Genomic DNA, 12,608 nt, shown 5'->3' with positions numbered 1-12,608 from the left:
AAGGCTGCCTCAGAGCCACAGCCCTCCAAGCCCATCTGAGCACCTCTGGCTTCACAGTAGCAAGTCTGGGACATGAGAGTATTGGCTAAGAACAGGCTCGGAACCGGAAGCCTAGAGCCCTGGCTCAAGTCGAGGTCTAGTTCTCCACCTTGAAGGAAAACACCTGTTCAGCAGCAGCACCAAGCTCACCCATCCAAGTGCCAGGATTCCCAATGGCATCCAGTTCCAGGAGTCTAAACTGGTCTTTCTTTCATGTCAGTGCAGGATACTTATCTTTGGGCTGCTACCATCTCATGCTGTATCAGTTGCCTCTAATGTTTCTGCAACAGAGAAATCTGCAGTGCTGTGGATCACACAGTACCATCTAGGAATATCTCCATGGAGCCATAAATTACCTGAAATCTAGTGCTGAACTGTACAGTCAAAATAACTTGAAATAATTCTGCCTTTTGTGGTTAGGAGAAAATATGGTATCATGACTAAGCCGGGCTTCCAGATTCAGAGTCATGTCAGGGAGCTTAGTAACCCGAAGAGTCCCCAGAGATTTCCAAGCACCCTGCTGTGAGCCAGAAGCCTCACCCCTGAGAGCTCTTGAATTCATGGGGTCCTTGGTCTCAGGACAGTACAAACACACTGGGGCTGCCTGGGAGCTATGGGAGCTCCAAGTCTGCCAGGCAAACTGGCAGGGAACCAGCCAGGAGATGGAAACCTGCCTGTTTCATCAGAAGTTCATGGAAACAGAAAGCTTTGTGTGAAACATTTTGGTTTTGAGAAATCAGCGTTTTCCAGTGACAACCTGCTTTGTTGGACAGTTGTCAACCTGTTCTGCTTTTGATGCCCTGTCTGCATCTAGCCACAGAAGGTAAAACTATTTCATGTTTTTAAAAATACCCAGTTCAGTGTTGGGTTTCAGGTGATTTATGATTCTGTGTAGATCTTCCTAGATGAAATTATGTGATACATAGTGCAGCTGGGCTCTCTGTTGCAGAAACATTAGAGGTAACTGATATAGTAGGAGATGCTAGCAGCTCAGGGATAAATTTCTGCACCCATATTAGAGAGAGGGAGGCCAGCTTTCACGCTTACTTCTCGATGATTCCTGGTGTTAGAATCCTGGCACCAGGCCCATCTTGTTCCTTGGATAGGCACGCCTGAGATTTCTAGGCAGCACAGCTGTTCTGCAGCGGGTGAAGGGGTGAGCTCTCCATGTCTCAGGAATGCTCTCTATGGGCTAGTACAGTAGCAGAGTTGGCAAGCTCCAAATAGTCTTGTCCAGTTTCCTTCAGACGGAGCACATGGCCACAATGTGGGGTGATAAATTATGGCAATGTTGTTAGGCTCCTAAGATAGCCAAGGAGACAGCATAATTTCAGCACCATTGGGTTTTTCTTTGAGATTTCAGTTTGGGTGTGCTGCAGTTCATTTTTTTATGAATTGTGAAGGATAATAGTGATCATATAGCCAGAACAATCAGAAGAGAATTGCCTGAAATAATTCTTTTAACAAGATTTTACTTTGTTAGGAAAATCTTAAATACTGAACTTAGCAGAGTCAGGTTCTGAAAAGAGCTCTACTTCCATTGTGAGGCACTGAAGTTAGGGGCTAGATATTCAGAAGAAACCAGCACACTGGTTACTGTCTTTGAAGATCTGCCAGGGAAAACGCTGGCCCTAATAAGCTATTTTGCAAATCTGGCATGGTGATGCATAGTGTAAATAAGTCATTTTGAATATTAAGGTAGTGTCAGAGTGGTGTTGTAGCCATGATAATCCAGATTTTATGTGAAAGACAAGGACTTATTAGGGTAATATATTTTATTGAACTGACTATGCAGTTAAGACAGAGTTAGACTAGCTTTTGAATGGAAGACCTGAGGGAGAATATCTTGCATTCAAAAGCTTATCTAACTCTATCCAACTACATAGTTGGTTCAATAAAATATATCACCATAAGAAATCCTTACGTCTCACCTTATGATATTATAGAATTCATTGCTTTAAAAAAATTATTAACCAAACTTAGCAGAGAATTTGAATCAATTGTGGTAAAAGGATACAAATCCTTTCTCAGCTCCAGGGTTATTGCAGCAGCAGCTAATTTAGTTACTGGTGTAATGACCCCATTGGTTAGAAGGTTTTATTCAAAGATGTATGATGATGCATGGTACCTGAAACTTCCTCTCTGCTTGGAGACCCTTTATGCAGGCAGAGCAGATCTAAATGTAAGAGTCTGAGGAGATGCAAGTTCATGGATTGGGCCCATGCTGCAGTACCCACATTCAACTGAAAGAACTGAAGGATGCTCTGGTCCAGCAAACATCCTTGGCCCCTGTCAAAGAAGTAGATCAGAGCTGGCATATGTCTAATACAATGTGATTTTTTTTTAAATAGAGAGCAGTTTTTAGGGTCCAATTTGTACCATCTGACCTGAGCAAAACTCCCACAAAAATACAATTTAAGTGTTATTACTGACCCACTTCAGAAATAGGGCTCTATGGTCCTACCAATGCTGGGGTGCAGAGGAGAAGAGATGAGGCAAAATGCACCTTAAAAAAAGGCAGAAATGGTAGGGGTGGCTCTACAGTTTGCTTCCCCTTCCCAGGAGTCAGCAGTGGTTCCTTCAAGGCTAAGTTGTGAAGTCAGCACCCAGTGGCTCAAGGATGCAGAGGGATGTCAGGTTGGGTGGAAGAAAGGAAATGGGGGAAATACTGCTGGTGCTTTGTGCTATCATCAGGGTGGAGGTTTTAGGCTCAGTGAGAAGCCAATGGCCTCATGGCTCCTTTAAGTAGGAGTACCTAGGACAAAATTGCTAACTAGAGCTAAGGTGGTTTACTTCTGCAAAGCCTCTTTCCATTTGAAGGAACAGCAGTTTATTTTTCCAGTTTACCACCCAAAGGATTATTGTCCCATTCTATGAAGCTCCAATTTACACACACAACACTTCACTGTGAGTGCCCCTAGTGTCATTCTGAAGTTATTCTGGATTCACTGACGTGTGAGTGCAAAATGTAGTGTGAGAGCAAAATGTAGTCCAGTATGTGCAATCTCTAGTCAATGGTCATAGCATGCCCATGCTAATCATCCCTATAAGCACTCAGCAGAAGAAAAAATCTGAGCACTTTGCAAATTTTAGACCCTACTCCACCTTAGAATGTGTCATGTGAGATTTAGAAGATTTCCAATGTTGCCAGAACCACGCGGTTCTCTTGGCAGCCCTGACAGAAAGTATTGTTACATTACTGGCCAGTGTAAAGTGTAGGCAGTTCATGTTACTGTATACGTGGAGATGTAGGCTTGAATGAAATATATCTGACCAAATGATTGGCCTCAGGCTGCCTGAGCCTCCTGTATTTTTCAAGAGTCAGCACTGTACTGCCCCTGGGAATGACAGCGTAAAATGTCACAGATCATGATCCCTAAATCTCTCCTCTTTGTGGAACACACTTGAACTGTGGCACTTCCCCATAATAGAAGTGAGGCCTCCAAAATTAAAACAAATATTTACTCATATTTTAGAACTAATGCTTGTATCTGTGACTCTCAGGCAGGGTGTTATGGCACCCTGAGGTGCCTTGAGAGGCTTTCAGGGGTGCTGCAGAGTGCCATGCAATGTTAATCACTGTTCATTGTGGAAACAAGATTCACAAGATACACCCAGAGATTTCAGATAGGAATCCATAGTGTTATTCTGATCTGTTGTGGTCTTTCTGAGTTCTTTGAAATAAAGGAATTGCTTTATTATTTTTTCTGTAATAAAAAAAACAAGTAAAAACTAATAGCTGGCATTTTCTGAGGGGTGCCTTGGGGCCTAAGCAGGGGTGTCTCAAGTCTAAAAAGGTTGAGAATCACTGGTTTATAGGTATGTATATAATGGCTAACTGAGCATTTGGCTAAAATGTAGAGCCCTCTGGGTATGTCCTTTCAGGAAGAGAAATTGATGATGGAATCAGTTATTTCTTTGATGCAAATCTGGCTTGTTTACAAAGAACATACAAAGTCCTATTTCTGTGAAGACAAGTGGAATCAAGCAGAAGGATGTTGTTTTATTTGCTCACAGTTCCAAGTCTCCTTGAATCAGTCTTTAAGCCCAAAGCTTTTCTCTTAGCTTTTTCTCAAGGTCATTACTAATGTTTCTGTCTCCATGTCTTGTGCTTCCTTGCAGCCCTCTCTGTCTTTTTCTCTGGCCCTTCTCCTGCTTCTCTCTGCTACCAGTAAATCCATCCTGAATACCTCATTCAAATTCCTGAGCAGCCTCATATGTGCCTTGCTTTGGGTGCTGGCTTGTAACTGTGTTTTCATTGGTGTCCCCTATTTTTTCAAATGTTTGGTCCTGTAAAGGAATTTTGTGACTTCTTACATCTATTTTTGCATGTTTTTCTACATGAAATGTAGCAGTAAATCAGAATTGTGTAATTCACTGGTATACTGGCATGATAGACTTGTCCCCAGTTGTATTGTGTTATACAATTACTGTTTAACATCTTTATATGATATGGGGCAATTCCATTTTGCCAGCACACCAATGAGTTATGAAAAGTCTGAGAATAGGAAAGGAGATTCCCTTCTTCAGGTGGTTTAAAAATAAAAAGTAATGAAATAAAAAAAAAAAGAATTACTTTTCTATTATAAAATGAAAACCCTCCTGTAGCTGAATGAATAAAGTATTTGAAACCCCCTTAATGAAGCTCCACTGCTTTGGTGTATTCTTCCCATAGAAAGCAGCCTCTCAGAGGAAAACAGCAAATTTAGCCCTCCAAGCGCTCATTAAAGAGACTGTACAGGTTCATCTGCTGTCAGAACCAACCAGATTGATCTTTCACCAGCCATAAATGCTAGGAAGAGGTAAAAGCCAGTGCTCAGCAGGCAAGATAAAAAGGATTTGCTGTTTTTAATGTCTTTTTCTGGGTGAATCTAGGTCAGAAGAGGAAGGATTACCTATTACCTTAATCCAGAAAACCCAGTATGGACAAGGGTCTACTTTTGACTGTCTTTTTTTTTTACTGAACCAGTGAAGGATGGTTGTTTTATGCTTTGGAATTCAAAGCCCAAGGAATTACTTAGAGTAGTAAATCAATGTACTGTTAGACAATGAAAGCAATCATCTCTCATGAGATACTTCATTGGCTCAGGTGATGTTGTGACACTCTCATAATACAAGTTTGAGAAATATTTGGCCTTCTCATTATGCACAGGTTTGTTCTGAAAAATTATGGTTGCGTTTTCACATCTGACCTCTAAATCAGCAAGTTTGGTGAGGGATCTGTGGGTACTCGACTACGTAGGTGTTAGTGACCATCGTCTGCTGGAATTTTCTATCTGGTGGTGAAAGCAAGTAGTAAGGCAAAAGTCCTTGACTTCAGGAGGGCTGACTTCAATGAGCTTAGTAAAGGGGATTAGTAAGAGAAAATTGGGGACTCGGAGTCTCAGTGAGATGGGTGGTTGTTCCTTAAGGGGACGATCCTCCAACCTCAGAGGGAGTCAGTCCCAATGCGAACCAAACGAGGCAAGAGTGCTAAAAAGTCTCTTTGGCTCAGTAAAGGCGTCCAGGAGGGCCTAAGGGCCAAAAAATGGCATACAGTCAGTGGAAGCAAGGGGCTATCACCAAGAAGGATTACACCTCTGTTGCTCGTGATTGCAGGGAGGTGGTTAGGAAGGCCAAGGCAGAGACGGAGACCAGAACTAGGGCTGGTGACCAGAATTAAGGATAACAAAAAGTCCTTTTTCAAATACATAGGGAGTAAGAAGAAGGCCCCAGGTAATGTGGGTCCCCTACAGGACAGGCCTGGCAATCTGGTGATTGCAACAAAGGAAAAAACTGATCTCTTCAATGAGTTCTTTGCCTCCGTATTTCTGAGCAGGGACCAGGACAGTTCCCCCTACTAGGATTATGGACAGGCTCAGGGGACATGACGCCATGCCTACGGTCAGGGATGATTTAGTTAGGAACTTGTGGAGAGGCTGGCCGTGTATAAATCATCAGGTCCAGACGCTCTTCATCTGAGGGTACTGAGGGAATTGGCAGAGGTCATAGCAGGGCCCCTGGCATGGCTGTATGAGCACTCGTGATGCTTTGGCCAGATCCCAGAAGACTGGAAAAGGGCCAATGTGGTCCCCATTTACAAGAAGGGGAGAAAGGAGGACCTGGGTAACTATAGGCCAGTTAGTCTCACCTTGGTCCTTGGGAAGACCTTTGAGAAAATTATCAAGGAACACATCTGCGGGGGCCCAGCATGGGAGGTAACACTCAGGGGCAACCAACATGGGTTCACTGTGGGCAGATCCTGCCTGACTAACCTTGTTTCCTATTATGACCAGGTCACAAAGTCCTTGGATGCGGGTGTTGAGGCGGATGTCGTCTACCTGGACTTTAAGAAGGCCTTTGACACTTTCTCACCCCATGCTCGTAAAAAAACTAGGCAACTGTGGCATTGATGCCTGCACAGTCAGATGGATGGCAAATTGGCTTGATTGTTGCACCCAGAGAGTGGTGGTGGATGGGTTGTTTTCAGCCTGGAGGGATGTGGGCAGTGGAGTCCCCCAGGGCTCAATCCTTGGGCCTGTACTGTTCAACAACTTTATCAGCGACTTGGAGGTGGGCATGGAAAGCATGCTGTCCAAATTTGCTGGTGACACAAAGATGTGGGGAGAAGTGGGCACACTGGAGAGAAGGGACAGAATCCAACTAGATCTAGACAGGTTACAGAGGTGGGCGGATGAGAATAGGATGGAGTTCAATGCAGACAAGCGCAAGGTGCTGCATCTAGGGAGAAAGAACCTGCAATGCACCTAGAAGCTGGGGAACACCCTTCTTGTCAACATGGTGGCTGAAAGGGATCTTGGCGTCATTGCTGACTCCAGGATAGACATGATCTGCCAATGCGAGGAAGCGGTCAGTAAGGCTAACCGCACCTTGTTGTACATCTACAGATACATCACAAGCAGGTCAGGGAGATGATCCTTCCCCTCTATGTGGCACTAGTCAGGCCGCAGTTGGAGTACTGTGTCCAGTTCTGGGTGCCGCACTTCAAGAGGGATGTGGCTAACCTTGAGATGGTCCAGAGGAGAGCCATTCGCATGGTCAGTGGGAAGCAGGCCAGGCCCTACAAGGATAAACTAAAGGGCCTGAATCTATTCAGCTTCCACAAGAGAAGACTGAGGGGGTCTGGTGGCCATCTATAAACTCACCAGAGGGGACCAGCAGAAAATAGTTGAGGCTCTGTTCCCCCCAGCACCACCTGGGATAGCAATGAAAAATGGCCACAAATTGATTGAGAGCAGGTTCAGGCGTGATATCAGGAGGCATTACTTTACAGTTAGGGCTGCCAGGCTCTAGAATGGGCTCCCAAGGAAGGTGGTGCTCTCCCCTACCTTGAGGGTCTTCAAGAGGAGGTTGGATAGATATCTGGCTTGGGTATTGTGTTCCCAGCGCTCGTTCCTGCCCGGGGCAGGGGGTTGAACTTCATGAGTTCAGGTACCTTTCGATCCTAGAAATTATGAAACTATAAGCAGACAAAGAAGGGAAGAATATTTTTTCATTGCTAACTCTTCAAATTCAACATGAGATCTAAGCATCTGGCTGAGCTCTTTTATCTTGCTCTGTTCTTCATTAATGGTATCTCTGCAACCCATATGCCAACCTGTGGGCTGTACAGGTGCATGTGGTTGGGATTTAGCACATTGTTCCATTCACAGTGTATTAGAAGGAATTAAATGCTCTCCTACCTGTGCTGGTGCAGCTGGGCTAACTGAAGTAAAAAGCTGTGAAATATGAATACGTGTATGAAGAACAGTGTGTCTCATTTTCACACTTATCTTGAATAAAGTAGCATTTTAAATTGTTCAACAGAAATATTATCCACAATCTTTGTGAATACAAAAAAGTGAATTTAAATGTCTAAATTAAGGTATTAGTTGAGACTAAACAATTGATACTAAATTCTTTTAATTTTGCAGTACAGCAAAAATACTGGGAAGATAGACTTAAGCTTTTCCTTACCCCGTTGCATCCTCAGGCATGTTGTCAAGCTGCATTATAGTGGTAAATGTCTATGACAGCTGATGACTGGAGGTGATGTGGGCCATAAAAATATATAAATGAATAGATAGATATTCTAATTAACTAATCAGATATTCCTTTTACAACTTATGTTTCCCTAAGAGGTATATGTTTTGAGGGAATTCACTGACTCCAGAGAGAAAGAAATTATCTGAAGAGATGGTTAGTACTTAGAGCATCACTTACATTCTTTCTTGCAGTGAAGGGGGTAGCACATAAGTAACTACAACCTTTTTGTTTTGAAGGAATAATTCTGAAGCCTCTATTAATTACAATTTCAGAATCTCATTTTTTCTCATTGACCGAAGCCAGGAGGCTTAGAATATGGCTTCAGTCAAATGCTGTAATTGCCTTGCTTAAATTATTAAGGAAAGAGGGTTCAATGGCAGTTCACAAATTTTGTTTCATTTACAAGAAGTGGATGGAGTATTGTGACAAATATAGGGTCCCATCAAAAGGATTTCTGGGTCTGTGTGTGTGAGATATCACTAACACTGACAGAAGGGCTTCGTATCATACACTGGAAAATGAAAACAAGATGAGACCAGGTTGGGTTTGCATTGGAAAATCTAGGTCAGATTTTTTTTTCACACTCTTCTATGATTTTTGCAACAGATCCCTCTAGCTACTGGTTCCTGCTTTCTGTCAGATTTTTATCCATGCTATGCTTTAAGGCTATCTGTAAGTTATAACACTACCAGAAAGTGCAAAATAAGGAGAATTTTCACACACACTTATTGATTCTTTGCCAATCTGCAAAATACACTGACTAAGATAGTGCTAGGACATCTTGCTGCTTTCCACTGCAGTGTGCAAAATAAGCACTGAAAACATTTTTTGACAAGTAAGTGGCAATTAAACTGGGTCAGTGCCTTGCTCCATTTTATAGGCTGCAAAAGGCAGAGCATTAGTAACAGCAGCAAGACTTGCAGCATGGTCTTGTTCCCAAGCCAGTGCACCTACCTCTTGGCTGATGGATATTTAATGGAGGGAAACAACAGCTACATGACAATTCATTGTGCCTTTGTCCTGTCTTGTTCAAAAGCTCAGTTCTGTACGATGTCTAGAGAGAAATGCAGGGGAACATGTGAAGTGGCAAGAGAAAATCCAAGGATTTCAGTAACAAGCTCTAATAAAGTGAATATAGTCAGGGAACATACAGTTTTGACAGCTTACAAATTTGTAGGTCTTATACAGTTCTTTTCCCCCCTAGGGATGGCAAAAGACACCTCTGTGATCACAGGACTCTGTCTTGCCAAACCTCAAATTCTTGCTATGAACCAAGTGCTACAGAGGCTCTTTAAAGGCATTTTTTTAGTTTAAAAATGCTTATAATGGGTAGCATTAAGGAATCTAAATATAAAATTTATTACAATTCCTTTCTTCACAGACTAGCAGAAAACTTAGAGCAGTGATTCTCAACCGGGGTCCCTTGAGCTCCTTTCATTGTAGGGTGCTAAGTAACATTAGCACTGTTAGATATGCAAACATGATTCAAATAGAAATCGCTAGTGTCAGAAATGTTCTGCCCTGTTTTGGTCTTTCTGAATTCTTTGTAACAGAAGAATTGCTCTGTTCTTTTTCTGTTGTCAAAAAACAAGCAAAACCTGAGAGGTGGCATTTTCTGAGGGAGGCTTGAAGTCTAACAAAGTTGAGAGCCACTGAGTTAATGTCCAACAAATTAAACAAAACACAGTTTCAGAATAAAAAACAAAAGTAATGACTTGGGGCCTGATCTAAAACCTCTTAAGCACAGGTAGAGTTTTATTACTTGTATGAGCAGTTTTGGTTTTGGTGGTGATAGTGGTTGACGGGGCGGCAGGGAGGTTCTTAGACAAATAATGTTCTGTGTCAAAGTGTTTGTGTGATCAGACTTGGACAGCCTGATTCTTCATGGGAGTTGCAGGGAGTTTTCCTCTTGTCCTCTATCAGAGCAGGGCTGGGCTAGTCTTGTGTATATTCTTAATGGCAATGGATTTCCATGGTTGTTTCTGCAGTAGTTTACTATTCCAGGAGTGTGTGACTAGAGACAATTGTAGCAAAAAAGCCAGAAAGGCAAATTCCAATTCAGAAGATCTGATCTAGAGTGTGGGAGGTGGGATGGAAAGAAGGCTTAAGTTTTTAAGTCCTGGTAACAGTTGGAGATCATTATAAAAATATTATTAGTGTGTAATAGCACCCACAGAAAAGTGGAGAGCTGTGTTAGTCTGAAGTCAGGCAGAAGGCAGTGTGGCACTCAAGATCCATGGCACAAGCAGGGGTGGATCCAGGAGGGGTACAGTGGCACTGCCATTTGTTTCTTGCTCCACCCTAAGTTTAAAAACAACTTCCTGGCAGTGGCAGCAGCATTTCTATTCAGGAAGCAGCAGGAAACTCACTTGACTTTATGCCTCATTATGAAAAATGTGTGTGCACACTATCTGCACTCCCCTTTTCAAAATGCTAGATTTGTGCATGATCACACCTTACATTTAAGAGGTGATTAAGATGTTAATTACACCATAAATAATAACCTGCCCACATATTAAGACCAGTTTATGGCGTGATAATGTAGCAAATGAGACACAAAGATATTTTACATATAATTCATAATATTTTTGTGGCTCGGTTACACTGAAAGGCGGACACCATTGGGTGTCCTGGACACTGACCACCTATGAGAAAACTAAGGGGCAGAGGGTTGTTAGGCCTCCTCAGACAGCCAGGGTCTTTCATGTGTTATCTCTGTTAGGGGTGGATTGGTGTCAGGGATATACATAGAGCTACAGCCTGCCCTTATATACCCTATCAACACACCAAGGCTCCAATAAAGTTCAAAAGTATATTATAAACTCAAGATCACAAAAAAACAAGATTAACAGTGGGGAACATACATAACATCAAGCATGAACTATATACACTTGTTAACTGCCGTACACCATAAACAAACCTGGCAGGGGCAGCATCGGGGCTGTCACAAGCTCACTGTGCTGGAGTGACAGTCAGGCCCTCAGTCGTTTCCCTCAGAGGGTCTCAGACCGAGAGTGAGGGAAGGGCGATAATTACCAGTCCAATGGATGATTGAGGTCCCGATCCAATAATGCTTTTACCAGGTAAGTATCCAATTATAATGTAATCTGATACGTCACCCCTCTCTCTCACTGCTACAGTCACGGCTCATAGGCCTCAGACACTCAGGTATAATCACCAGCCGAGTAAACCCACACACCATTCAAACCTCAAGTACTCTCAAGCATCCATATTCCATTTGCGTACCGAATCATGTCTCAGGTTTCCTTAAAGTCACCAAAATCACACCACGTGTCAGTCATTCTTCTCACCAATCACACTCGTGCATACGACACACCCTACAATGGTGCTCTCGGCACTCAGGTGCAGCACATGGCACTGACCTGGACCACACAAGCAGCTGCACGTGCTCCCCAGATCCAAGGGGGTCACTGACACCATCAAGGTAGAAAGTTTAGCTCCCCCAGAACCTTCCCATCTCTAATCAGTGTGTGCATGCTCAGGAGGGATCTCATGTTATGGACCACATCCAACAACATCATGCCTTAAATTGAATGCGTGGCATGTGAGAACTGACCCATGACAGCTCCTGATGCTTGGCTGAGCATAGAAAGCCAGCAGAGGGCAGCCCCAGTGTCTGGGATGCAGCCATCCCCTATCCAATCAGCAGGATCAGGCTGGGGGCAGTGTCAGGTCCTGGACCCAGAGTCCCCATCCAGTCCCTGGAGACAGGTAGTGGGAGGTACCCTGAGCCTGACTTTAGGGAGCTTCTTCCCTATCTCAAGCTTGCTGCTCCCTGGAACTTTAAACAGTGGGCTTGTGGCTGGCAGCCCCCCGCACACCCTCTTTTTCAAGTTCCCAGGGCACCCCTGGAAGCAGCAGCTGGGGAGCTGGGAGCTCTTGGCTCCTTAACTGCAGGCACCATGTTATAGTGTGGGGCACATGGGCAGCTGGGGAGAGGGGAGCTCTGAGCTGTCCAAGTCCTGCACCATGAGTCTTGGTGCACAGAGAGCTTTAAAGGGTGGCCCTGAAGCAGCTTCCCCACTGGGCTGTCAGATGTAGGGGCTCAGAGGCTTCTGGCAGAGTTTAAAATCCCTTCCTTTCCCCACGCTTGGAGCTTCTGATGCTCTGAACCTAGCAATCCAGCCAGAGCTGTGAGGCATGGGATTTTGACAGTCAGCTGATTGTTGACCTGAACTGCTCCAGTCTTGAACTGATGGTCAGCCCAGGTCCCAGACTGCACTGGAGCTGGTTCAAGTGCCTGGTAGGATCCAGGTCAGCTGGATCCAGGACACTCAGCTGATTGTCAGCCTGGCCAACTGGCCAGCACTCCCGAGCTTCCTCTGTACTGGCTCCCCCTGAGGCTAGTCAGGCTTCCCCTGCACTGTCAAATAGCAGTGGTGGGATTTAGATCTGATCTCTGATCCCAATAGTTGGACTTCCTGTGATATACGTGTGCCAGGGCAGGAGGCACAGTTGTTGGGATCGGGGATCAGATCACATTGTACCATTAAATGAATGTTGCCAGGGATTTTAGAGATTAA

Source organism: Crocodylus siamensis, chromosome 15 (genome assembly GCF_052110815.1).
Source record: "Crocodylus siamensis isolate JL-2025a chromosome 15, ASM5211081v1, whole genome shotgun sequence".
Classification (NCBI taxonomy): Eukaryota; Metazoa; Chordata; order Crocodylia; family Crocodylidae; genus Crocodylus; species Crocodylus siamensis.
The sequence above is the reverse complement of the archived record's forward strand: the minus strand, read 5'-3'. Positions refer to the sequence as shown.